The sequence below is a fragment of the Papilio machaon genome, chromosome W (assembly GCF_912999745.1).
Source record: "Papilio machaon chromosome W, ilPapMach1.1, whole genome shotgun sequence".
Classification (NCBI taxonomy): Eukaryota; Metazoa; Arthropoda; class Insecta; order Lepidoptera; family Papilionidae; genus Papilio; species Papilio machaon.
In genome coordinates, this window is record NC_060015.1 from 1,796,730 (window position 1) to 1,809,957 (window position 13,228).

The window sequence follows — 13,228 nt, forward strand, 5'->3', positions numbered from 1 at the left end:
TTCTGTCCCTTTCTGCGTACCAGGCTTTGGAGTTTGTTTGGAACAAAGGTTGTCCCCTACAAACAACCTAGGTTGTCCCTAACAAAGTTTGACATTCGTGCTATTTATCGAAAATTGTGAGTACTTAGTGGCTGTAATTGTGCAAAAATATTTTGATATTACAGTTTTAGTGAGATTAAGTGTATAAAACATGGTATACTGCTTTATTGTTGGTTGTAAAAGCCGTAGTCAGCGAAAAGAGAAAAACATAACCTTTCAATCGTAAGTACTGAAACTACGCACTTATTCACATGTATTCATACAAAATAAGGAAGAAAATACAAACTAGTTGTTTTTTACAGTCTTTGTAATAACTAATATGTTAAAATACGGGTAAAATTAGCTAAAATAAAATAGTATTTTTCGAACATTATGCGCCCAAACGCAGATGTCATTTGTGTCAAATAATATACTGTAGATCTGGGAAACAAGCGGCCATATTAAACTTCTTTTCAAATTGGTTGGTTATTACCCGTAAAAATAATACCACCATCTTGTTGTAAAAATTACCCTGAATTTAGGGGAAATAAATTATAGTATGTATAATGTATATAAATGAAACAATTCACATTTTTTATACTATTTTCAACAGATTTCAAAAGGAGTTTTTAATTCTGGTATATGCTGTGTTTTTAAATATTTGATACTTTCTTATCCCGTTGATTTTAAAGAGTATGCTTTTTAATTTGTCCCATGTAAATTTTGTTTCTTAGAAATTACAATCAAAATAGTTTAATATTAAGTAGTTTTACATGTAGTGTTAACTGTAATGATATACAGAGTAATTTAAAATTATATGACTATAATATTGGTATGTTTTTTGTAGCTTTTTATGAAGACTTAGGGCTTCGTGCATTTCGAAGAAAAATAGGACATCGTGTGAATGCTCGTCTAATGGACCTAAGACTGAAGAGATGCCGCGCTTCGTTGAAGCGGTACGCGGGAAAAAAATATCGGGAAATTCTTTTTTTGGAGTCACTCAAGACATCCTTGATTAAGGCAGCCGCAGATATTGACATGGACCTCGTTCGTGCTGTGATAGACGACTGGCCGAGCAGATTGAAGGCCTGTATTCAAAATCACGGATGTCATTTTGAATAAACTTTAGTGTCATAAGAATCTATGTTTTGTTAAGTTCAATTTGGTATATAAATGGTCACATAATGAATAAACTTGTTTCAATTATTTTATATTAAACATGTGACAGAATTTATGACCTGACTAAGTATTACTAAAAAAATCTGTTTACGTAATCTTAGTCACATAAACAAAAATTACGCATTGTTTTTTATATTTATTACGTTTATTAATTACAATTTAATTGGGAATATATAAATTGGGATATATTAAATTATATCGTAATTATTCATTTTCGGGACAAAACAAATAACTGGTAACCCCAATCCTCTCACTTATATATAGGTATAGTCTATAGTACTCTCTATCTGTCCCTTACGGGTGAACGCGCATGCCATATCTATATAATTCTTCATCTGAGTAAAAACATTAGTGACGTCATTCTAATGTAACTAGTGTTGAGACACCGTGGCGTTCTGAAACCTTGTACAAAATAACTATAACCGTTATAATCAATCTACTCACGACATATTTATAATATTTAACATACATTTCAATTTAATATGTTAGATATATAAATTTCTGGTTAAAAAAATATATTTTTTGTTGTTTTACTACTTAGATTATTAGTTAACGTTAAAACGCATTTATTAAAATTAGACATCGTGTTTATGAACGCTCCCGACGCTTGACACTTGAAACACTTTAAAACACTTGAGTTATCGGCTGAAATATATATTATTGACGGTCGAGTTGGCGATTGTAGCTTTTATGGCGAACACAATTATATCGAAGGACTTACTATCCAAAGTTAAAAGTTGCGGAGACTGGTAGTTTTTAATAAATAAAATCGTACTTAGGTTAGTTATTTTCACTACTTTTGACGTAACTTTGACAGTTTTATTTTATAAGTGGTCAAAGGTTTTTATTTTATACAGCCATAAGTCATGTATGCTACTAAAATAAATTAAAAAAATACTCTATTTAATTCGATTAAAGTTTTTTAAACCAAACATAATATTTATTTTAATTTTTATTGCGAAATGTTATCTTAAATTGATTAAAATAATAAAAATCTGACATTTATATTGTTTAATTATTTCAAAATTTTGAAGACACGGAACGCAAAACTACGAAGTAGCAAAGAGTATGTAACCATTTCATAGTATACTAGCGAAATGTTTACATACTCTTTGGCATTATCTATTAACGGTTTTTCAGTTGCGTGGCGTCATTGTGGTATTAAATTCTTTGTTAATTTGTATTGTAAGGTTGGATATGAGTCACAGAACCGAATCAGTCAACCCCGACACCACGTGGTACTTTCTGCCCTACCCCTAGAGTGTTTATGAAAAGCCGGAGGCGCGGAGGGGGAGCAGCCCCCGCCTGCTGTAACAAGGCGCGGGTGCCCGTGCGAGCCGTAGCGGCTGAGGCTGGTCGCCTAAGGCGACCAAAAAGCCTCAGCTGCGGAGGCGAGTGTAGGCGCCCGCGCCTTGGTACGCTAAGGCGGAGGGGCTGCTCATCCCATAGCGCCGGAGACGTCGCAAATTTCTTTTGTTAGGGAATCAAATTCTGCCTATTTCATATTTTTTTTTTTGTTATTTTTTTTTTAATTTATTTTAGTAGCATACATGACTTATGGCTGTATAAAATAAAAACCTTTGACCACTTATAAAATAAAACTGTCAAAGTTACGTCAAAAGTAGTGAAAATAACTAACCTAAGTACGATTTTATTTATTAAAAACTACCAGTCTCCGCAACTTTTAACTTTGGATAGTAAGTCCTTAGATATAATTGTGTTCGCCATAAAAGCTACAATCGCCAACTCGACCGTCAATCCTTACTTCCTTACTAATATTATAAATGCGAAAGTAACTCTGTCTGTCTTTCTGTCTGTCTCGCTTTCACGCAAAAACTACTGAACCGATTTAAATGAAATTTTGTACACAGATAGTCTAGAGCCTGAGGATGGACATAGGCTACATTTTAACGCGAAACAGGGGTTATAAGGGTTGAAAGTGGGGGTGAAAGTTTGTATGGAATTATCGTTATTTTTACAGGTAGAAGATTGAAACTTATTTTCAAGGCTGCTAATTTGATAAAGATAAATTTGAAATTAAATTTTTGTAAAAATTTTACCCCCAAGGGTGCTAAATAACAATAGGGGATGAAATTTTGTTTGGCAATATATTCGGTTTTGTTGAATGTTTTCTTTAATATGTTTTGTTATTACCCTTACCAATATTTAGTCTAGAGCCTGAGGAAGGACATAGGGCACATTTTAACGCGAAAAAAGGTTTGCAAGGGGTTGATCGTGGGGGTGTGTTTGTATGGAATTATCGTCATTTTTACAGTTGGAAGCTTGAAACTTATTTTTGAGGTTGCTAATTCTATATAAATAAATATGATATTAAATTTTTGTAAAAAATTTACCCCCGAGGGTGTTAAATAACAATAGGGGATGAAATTTTGTTTGGCAATATATTCGGTTTTGGTGAATGTTTTGTTTAATATGTTTTGCTGTTATCCTTGCCAATATTTAGTCTAGAGCCTGAGGAAAAACGTAGGCTACATTTTAACGCGAAAAGGGGGTTGTAAGGGGTTGAAAGAGGGGGTGGAAAATTGTATGGAAGTATCGTCTTCTTTTACAGTTAGAAGCTTGAAACTTATTTTTGAGGCTGCTAATTTGATATAAAGAAATTAATATTCAATATTTGAAAAAAAGTTTACTCTTAAGGGTGCTAAATAACAATTAGGGATGAAATTTTGTTTGGGAATATTATAGATTTTGTTGAATGTTTTGTTCAATATGTTTTGCTGTTACCGTTACAAATATTTAGTTTAGAGCCCGAGAAAGGATAAAGACTACTTTACAACGCGAAAAAGGGTTTGTAAGGGGTTGAAAGTTAGGGTGGAAATTTGTATGAAAGTATCGTCATTTTTACAGTTAGAAGCTTGAAACTTATTTTTGAGGTTGCTAATTCTATATAAATAAATAGTAAATAAAATTTTTGTAAAAATTTTGCCCCCAAGAGTGCTAAATAACAATAGGGGATGAAATTTTGTTAGGCAATATGTAAGGTTTTGGTGAATGTTTTGTTTAATATGTTTTGATGTTACCCTTACCAATATTTAGTCTAGAGCCTGAGGAAGTACAAAGCCTACTTTTTAACGCGAAAAAAGGGTTATAAGAGGCTGAAAGTGAGGATGGAAATTTGTATGGAAGTATCGTCATTTTTACAGTTAGAAGCTTTAAACTTGTTTTTTAGCCTGCTGATTTGATATAAATAAATATGACATTTGAAATTTGTAAAAGTTTTACCCTCAAGGTTGCAATGTAACAAAACGGAATAGGGGATGAAAGTTTGTATGGGAAGATGTGTATGTGAATATTTTGTAAGTTTAATATTTTTTGGCATTTTTTATAAGTTTAAGTAAAAAAAAACAACAACAACATTCTCGACCCGTAACCCAGAGGGGTAGGCAGAGACCCAGGACCTACATTTGGCGCGGTCCGGGCACACCTCTTTCTATGTTCTTCTACATACATCAAAGCATAGCACGTTGGTTAAATAAAATAATTAGCTCAAAAAAAATTCTACCCAAAATAGTATTTCACGCGGACGAAGTCGCGGGCACAGCTAGTTAATACATATTTTATTTTTACCTAATAACCACACTTTTTCATTGTTTCTATGTAGTTCTTGCATGAATTTATTTGCTTCACTATTTTCCCAAATAAATGCATCATGTGTAGCTCCACCATACTTAGCATTCACATTAAGGATGCGACAGTCGCCATCACAAATCTGAAAATAATATGTTTATATATAAAATTATAATTAAAATGTAATTAAAGTATTATTTAAATGTAAGTTTAGCCGATTAATTACCATTTGTACATTTAAAGAGTAAAAGTGTTTTCTACAGTAAAAATGATGTTCGATTTCACTGCTTGGAGAAAATATATGAAAGTGGGATCCATCAACACATCCAATTGTTCCTGGTATGCCAAATTTGGTGTAAAATCTATAACATAATCGATTCTCCGCGCGCGCTGGTCGCGAGTGGACGTACTAACAGTAATTCTTACAACTTTGCCCCGCGGCACAGTGTATTTAATAAAATATTCAAGATGATCCGGTCACCTAAAACTTCTTCAACTCCGGAATTGTCTACACATGAAAAACAAAAGGATCATGTGACGATACGTAAAAGAAAACATAGCGAAGATATGTCAGAAGTATTTAAGGAATTTAGCGAAAATATAATGTGCTCTTTGGACACCTGGAAAGCGGAATTCGGGAAAGAAATTATTAAGGTCCATAAATCTCTGGATCAAATAATTAAGAATGACCTAACAATACTAAAGGATACTACATCGGAATTGAAATCGGAATTAACCAAAATTAGAATGGACTACACAGAAATGAAAACCTCAGTAAATAAATTAAATGTAAGGCAGAACAATTTTGAGAAGGAAATTAAGGAATTACAGCAGTCACTACAGTTCAATGACACACTGTATGAGGAATTAGTTAAAAAAACAACCGTACTTACAGAAGATACTAAAAAGATAAGTAACCTGGAAGCTGAGTTACAAAGATTACATAATGAAAATCGGAAGCTCAAGAGTGATTTTAATGCAAATGAACAAAGGGAGCGTCTATTGAACTTAGAGATCGTGGGTATCCCCGAGGACAGAAATGAAAACCTTAGTGAATTACTATTCAAACTTGCCAGCTATGCAGGTGTCACTATCACTTGTAATGATATCTTACATGTAAATAGAATTTCTCCAAGAACCAAAGTCCAAGGAAGACCAAGATTAATAATCGTCAAGTTTGCTTCTAGACTGACGAAGGATAATTTTTTCTCGCAAGTGCGCAAATGCCGTATCACAACAAAAGACATAAATTTACAAGGTGAGCCTAAACCCATATTTATAAATGATCATCTTTCAAAATCATCGTTCTTAATAAACTCTTACTTCGAAAATGCAAAGAACTTGCAAAATTAAAACATTACCAATATGTGTGGTCAAAAAACGGAAGAATTTACACGAGAAAAAACGATACAACTCAAGCCCTACAAATAGTCGAGGAGGAAGATCTCAAAAAAATAGTGTAAAATCCTTATTATGTTTCTTACGATTTTTCTGGTTTTTCTGTTTTTTATATCATTTATGTTTTAGATATAAACATGTAAATAGTTTTGCAGGTTTGTCCGAAGATAAGCTTTATAGTCTTGTACTGATAGTCACACAGCACATATTAAAATACTCATGTTTATTACTCGAACACTCTGAAGTAAATTGGTCTGTGCGCTTAGTTGTTTGTCACAACTATTTACGACGCGAACCAAAGCCGAGCTATGCTACCCTCTTCTTTAATATAAAATACATTTATTGTAAAACAATACTTATTACTACATATCGTACGATAATTTTTTCTTTATCTCACTTGATAATATATTTTATTTTATTTTATTTTATTAAGGTACTGAACAGCCATATTACAGATAAGAAACAAAATAACATAATACACAAAAAGGCTTAAGAAGTACCATTAATTAATTACAAACTAATATAACTAACATAAGACAAATCTTAAAGTATTAGGTATTCTAAAACATGCGACGCAGCGCAACGCAATAAAAGAAACACAACATAGATGCAATGAACAACGCAGTGAAAATACATAATATTGACGTAGACTTTAACATAACAAGTTATCAAAATTATGCTTACATCTTAACACTTTTCAGAATATTACGTACTTTAAATTTGTAGACCACAAGTTTAAGTAAAAATATGTCAACATCGGAGATAAATTTATTATAGAAACTAGCTGTGCCCGCGACTTCGTCCGCGTGAAATACTATTTTGGGTAGCATTTTTTTTGACCTAATTATTTTATTTAACCAACGTGCTATGCTTTGATGTATATAGAAGAACATAGAAAGAGGTGTGGACCGCGCCAAATGTAGGTCCTGGGTCTCTGCCTACCCCTCTGGGTTACGGGTCGAGAATTATGTTGTTGTTGTTTTTTTTTTACTTAAACTTATAAAAAATGCCAAAAAATATTAAACTTACAAAATATTCACATAAACATCTTCCCATACAAACTTTCAAAACATTTTTTAATTACAGAACATAGAAAATTACAAACATAAATTCACAGGTGGGCACAGTTAATCGAAAAGTTAACTTCGTTAATCGTTAATTCGTTAATTAAAAAATTAACTTCGTTAATCGTTAAAGCGTTAAATTCTCGAAAATTTAACGCAAGTTAAAGTTAATCGTTAACAGTTAACCATACCAAAATTATACATACTAATTTCATACTTATTGTGGCGACACTTGTTTAAGATAGTAATTTGACTATACATTCTATAACACATTAGTATTAGAGACAAGTATGAATGCATTATAGTATATTTCATTACGAGTGCAGAAAGCCTGTCATTGCAAAGAGTTCCGACGAATCTACCACTACTACTCTTCTCGGCTCGGGTAGACTTGTAGTCTACCCGAGGCGCAGCCGAAGTGAGGGTTGACAGTTGAAACAAGTTGTAATGCCAGTTCCGCACGTGTACTAAACAACTATTTTTAATACAGTTGCGAAAAAATAAAGCAATTTAATAGAATAGTAAAAACACAATAAACTCAACTAACTAAAATGTTTGAAAAATGGCGCCAACCGTAAAAGAATACAAACAGAGATTTTTTTGTTTTCTTCATCCATTCTGGGTAGGCAAAGGGAACTATGCTCACACGGCCAAGTCTTCAGTAGATTATTTTTATTGATATGAAATGAAAATGAAATTTAATGAGATGAAAAAAATTAAACCTAACCTAATTCATTGAGTAAAATCATTAAATCTGATATTGTAACAAATTAGGAGCTTCTTTTTAGAAATATTTGCATGAAGCATAAAAACTTCAATGATTTTTTTTGTAAAAACTTCGTGGTTGGTTTTTTCTTAGACATTATTTTGACAGTTGGGAAGGAGAACGCACGAGTTTGGAAAAGCTAAAGACAAAGCACGAGTAAAAAAGTGTTTTAATACAGTTGCTCAAAAAGGGATTGGAGGGTATTGCAGGGACGATGAGCGTTCGGGATGTGGGCTATTACATACTCTTGCTTTTATATACTCGTAATGAAATACACTATTTCGAACCTTCTTTTGATTTTGTCCTGTTGTTCACGTCTTTCCCGGACGCTCTGATGCATCACACTTGCACGCGAACTTCACATATATCAATTGGTGGTGGAATGGTGAACGAACGATCAACTCGTTCGTTCACCATTCGAATCGCCGACAGTCGCCCAACAAAGGCGAACTTATGAGTGTGGCGTGGCACGTAATTTAAACAAAATGACAGCACGTCAACAAGTTTCTAATTTAACGATTAACGGACTTTTATTAACGGAAGTTAACAAAAGCGTTAACACTTTTTGAAGTTAACTTAAAAGTTAATCCGTTAAGCAAAATTTTAACTTCGTTAATTAACGATTAACGGATTAACGAGTTAATGCCCAGCTCTGCATAAATTTATTACAAAACAATTTACTAGACTACTCCGACGTGGTAATAAATTCAGAACTTTAAAATTTTCATTTTCATTCATTGATGTCTTATAAAAATTTTATATGGTTCATTTCTGACAAAACGCATCCAACATATTCTTAATCAGTTTACTGATTCTCCATCAGAATTTTTTACTCTTTTAAAAATTGCGTCTTCTAATAATTTTGTCGATACAAAATCTTCCTGTCTCATTTCATTTAGAATAAAATTATTACCTTTCCGACACTTTTTAATAATCTTGTAATAATCTTGGGGAACGTACAGTAAATTATTTTTTTTAATGTCATTTCTACCACGGCAAAATCTCTATCAATCGGTAAAAACGAATGTCCTGATATTAAAAAATTATGATATATAATTTCTACATTATTATCCAAAGCTTGGACAATTTTCAACCACATTAAAGCTACTTTAATGTTTCTATTTTGCCCGGTGCACATGTCACTGTAAGCTATGATGTGTTTTTCACTTCTTAATTTTTTAATATGTTTTAAGATGCATGAAACAATAACTTGATGTAACTATAAATGGAGTTGGGCCACTTTCAAACTACACGGCTCAGTTATTCAATTAATTCGGAAAACTTATGTGTAAAAAATGTATCGTATTTTTTCTGAATTCAAGCAATCTGAAGTGCTTCACTGATAAATAACATGATGTTGTACATGTAACAATGGTAACCGGCAAAAAATTTAAAAACGGAGTTAGGTCACTTTCAAAATAAACGGCTCATATAGTTATTTTTGAATTTTTATTTTTTCTCTATGCAAATTTATGTTTATTTAATTTGTTAAAAAAAAAGTAATGTTTTGTTTCTATTTTTGTTACCAATACAGGTATACAAGAGATTAAATTTTGTTATCAATATTATTTTTAATAAACATTTAAAGTAGAAAATTATATCATTCCTTTATTGCCTATTAATTAATTAGATACATAAATATGTATACATCTATAAAGATCTAAAAAATAATATACGCTTTCGGGTTATACATGCGGAAATTTAGATACAAATTTCTAGAGCTTCATATAAATGCGAATGTTTAGATGGACGGATGTTTGAAGGTATCTCCGGAACGTCTCAACGGATCTAAATGAAAGGCTACATCATCATCAGCTCACTATACGTCCCCACCGAGGGGCTCGAAGCCTACCCCAAGTTAGGGGTGACTAGGCCATAGTCAACCGCGCTGGCCAAGTGCGGGTTGGTTGACTTCACACATATCATTGAATTTCTTCTCAGATATGTGCACGTTGCATCACGATGTTTTCCTTCAACGTAAGAACGTCAGACAAATGTACATATGTAAATCGAAAATCCAAAAAAAAAAATCGAAAAAAGGCTACATATTAAGTTTTTTTTACAACAGTAAGGCGACAGCCAGTGTATACATATTTGTGCAACTGAATTTAAAATTATATATGTATAGTCTTAAACTTCTTACAGTGAACTGTTAAATAACGTGAAAGTTATAATTTCCATTTTATAATAGCTGTATCCCGCTACTCCGTCCACGCGAAATTTAAAAAAAAACTTATTAATTAGCCTATGTGTTCTTCCACACTATGTTGTACATCTGTGTCAAATTTCATCAAGACCCGTTCACCTGTTCTGGAGATACCTTCAAACATCCATCCATCTAAACATTCGCATTTATAATATCAGTAAGATGTAGTACTTACCAATTCTATGGAGGGGGGAGGGTATTATAAAAAAAACCACATTCCATTAATGCTACACCAATTTATTTTTAATATTGTCAATTTATTTGAACGCCACATCGTTACAATTATCGAATGCTTCGCAGAATTTCAAAATAAATTAATAAAATACAATCAAATACCAAGTTATACATTCAAATATTAAATGACAATTTACCTAAACCTTTGGATCTAATGAAAAATCGTAAACCTATTTAAAATCTTTTAGGTAGCCTAGGGCGTAAAATTAATTAAACTAGCAACTAAGAATGAATGAAGTATGCTAATGCACACTATTATTAGACATAGTATAGTTCAATTCAAATAAAATCTGAAAATTAAAAACACATCAAAACTTTACATTTATAAAGCTGTAATAACAGACTTTTCAAAAACAGACATTGTCAGTTAGTACAATTGTCAGTTAGTGACATTGTCTATTAGAGACATGTATAAATTATAATTTCACATTTGTATTGAACTCTACCATACTCATGGCTTACGGCAACTTTAATTTCCACTCATAATTAAGTTTAATCCTACATTAAGTGCCCTGTCACAATAGAAATGGTATTAACTAACAACAGTTGATTCACACGACCATAAGTCAATTTAGGCCTCAGTTCCACTAAATTTTTTTACGCAACATAATTTTTTAACTTTCATAAAATATACAAGTAAGTACTAAACAGGTTTAAAAAAATAAAGACAAATAAAAAAATGCATCATTTAATCTTAATACTAAAAAACAATCTCAAACAAAATGCACTCAAAAGTAACCTAAAAAAACAATTTCAAACAAAATGCACTCAAAAGTAACCTAAAAAAACCAATTTCAAACAAAATGCATTCAAAAGTAACATAAAAAAACAATTTTAAACAAAATGCATTCAAAAGTACCATAAAAAACAATCTCAAACAAAATGCACTAAAAAGAAACAAAATAATGACATGAAAACTTCTTTCTTTCTTTCTTCTCTCTTTCAAAAACCCTCTAAACTCTAAAGAAAGTTCTCTTCTTTCTTGTAACATGTCTATATTGTATAATTATTGTTATTTCGCAGTCGGTGTCGGCCGAAGTAAATATAATATTATACATTTTATATTTGAGATGTATGAGACATACTTACGTTTATGTCCCTACTTAGGCCGAAACCGACTCCAAAATAACAAATAATTTGATGATTTAAATCACGGAATTTTTTTTTAAATTAATTAACGGAAGTGTCTTACCGGAACCAGAAACGGTTTCTGGAAACAGAAGTGTAAATAATAAAAAAAAACATATTTACAATTTTTTTTTTGGTAAAAACAGTTTGTATTCGTTTTTAATTTATTAGGGCATTGGATATAGGTGTCCTTTAGCCTTCAATATATGTATTTTTACTGTGCTGCAATAAGTTAAAATACGTTTTTTTTTTAATTTATTTTCAGGGAACAAAATTACATTATTTACAAATTAATGTTCGCCAAACCACTCGTGTTGACAAACGACAAATATATTTATGTATTAATACATTCACTGCTGACCACTCGGATCCGAGTGGGCAGAGCCATTAGTAGCGGCGCCTCCCCCTCGGATCCGAGCGAGGGGCCCGTTCACTATGTAGTAGCCAGTAAGCTGCCGGCGTTTGAAGCGAGTCCATGTTGCTTTGTGTGGCCACTCTGGCAATATAGTCAACTAACGAAAAAAGAGTAGTAGTTTCATTCTTACAGTGTTGTAGTGATTAGTACCACGTTCTTACGGAGGCAAACATATAAATATCTTGTATCACATGAAGCTAAGGCTGAACTTTATGCTACTAACTAACTATGTTTTTTAAATATATGTATGTCCTGTATGTGTGTGTACGTGTGTGTGTATGCGTTTATGTTTATGTGTGTGTGTATATGTGTGGGTGTGTATGAAATGTTACAAGATCTTGAACCGAGAAGATAAAAGCTGGTTTTGATTAGTATCCTTACATGTTTTACTCAATATTCTGGAATTTGATGAAAAACTTGACTTTGTCAAAATCTTGTAACATATTAGTACACAGAAATGTAATCGTGGAACAAATATCTATATATTAGTGAACTAAACCATTGCCATCCCTAGCGCTCAAAATGATGATCCCTAGCGCTCAAATGCAAAAAACATTATTAATTTATCTATATGTTCAAACACTTCCAGATATACTAAATAAAAATTCAACATAAAAAGTTTTGGCTCCCAGCTGTTACCTTTTTTTTATTTTGTAACACCTTAGCTGCGGCAAGTAAAATCTTAAACCTTCGTCTGGTGCGGCGGCGGGCCAAAGTGTGCCCCCAATGATTTTTCCGCCAGTGCGTGGCAGGCCTTTCTCGACCCACCAGCATAAGGTTAGATTAAATCGCTATAACTTTGCGAAAACATAATATAGGTGTGTACTTTTTGGACTGTTAGAAAAACCTTGAACCCACCTTCTTTAGAGTTGATTCGCCCCGGGATCTGCCAAACAGGAAAAGAGAAATGAACCAGGGAAAGTGGCGGGTCGATATCGACCAGCACCGCACTAGAAAGTATTTTTAGTAGTGATGGAAAGACAAAAATAAGGAGATATCGAAAATAAAATAGAATTGTAGAAAAGAAATGAAAAATAGTTTATTTAATTATTTATTTATGCTTGTCTTTAAAACATTTCGCACAAAGATTTTGTGTGCACATCCTATTTTTTTTTTCTTGAAGGAAAATATCTATTTTTTTCTTGAAGGAAAATACATATCTATTTTTTTTCTTGAAGGAAATTATTTCGTCACTGCTGTCACTATCACTTTTATCTGCCTCGCGAATTAGT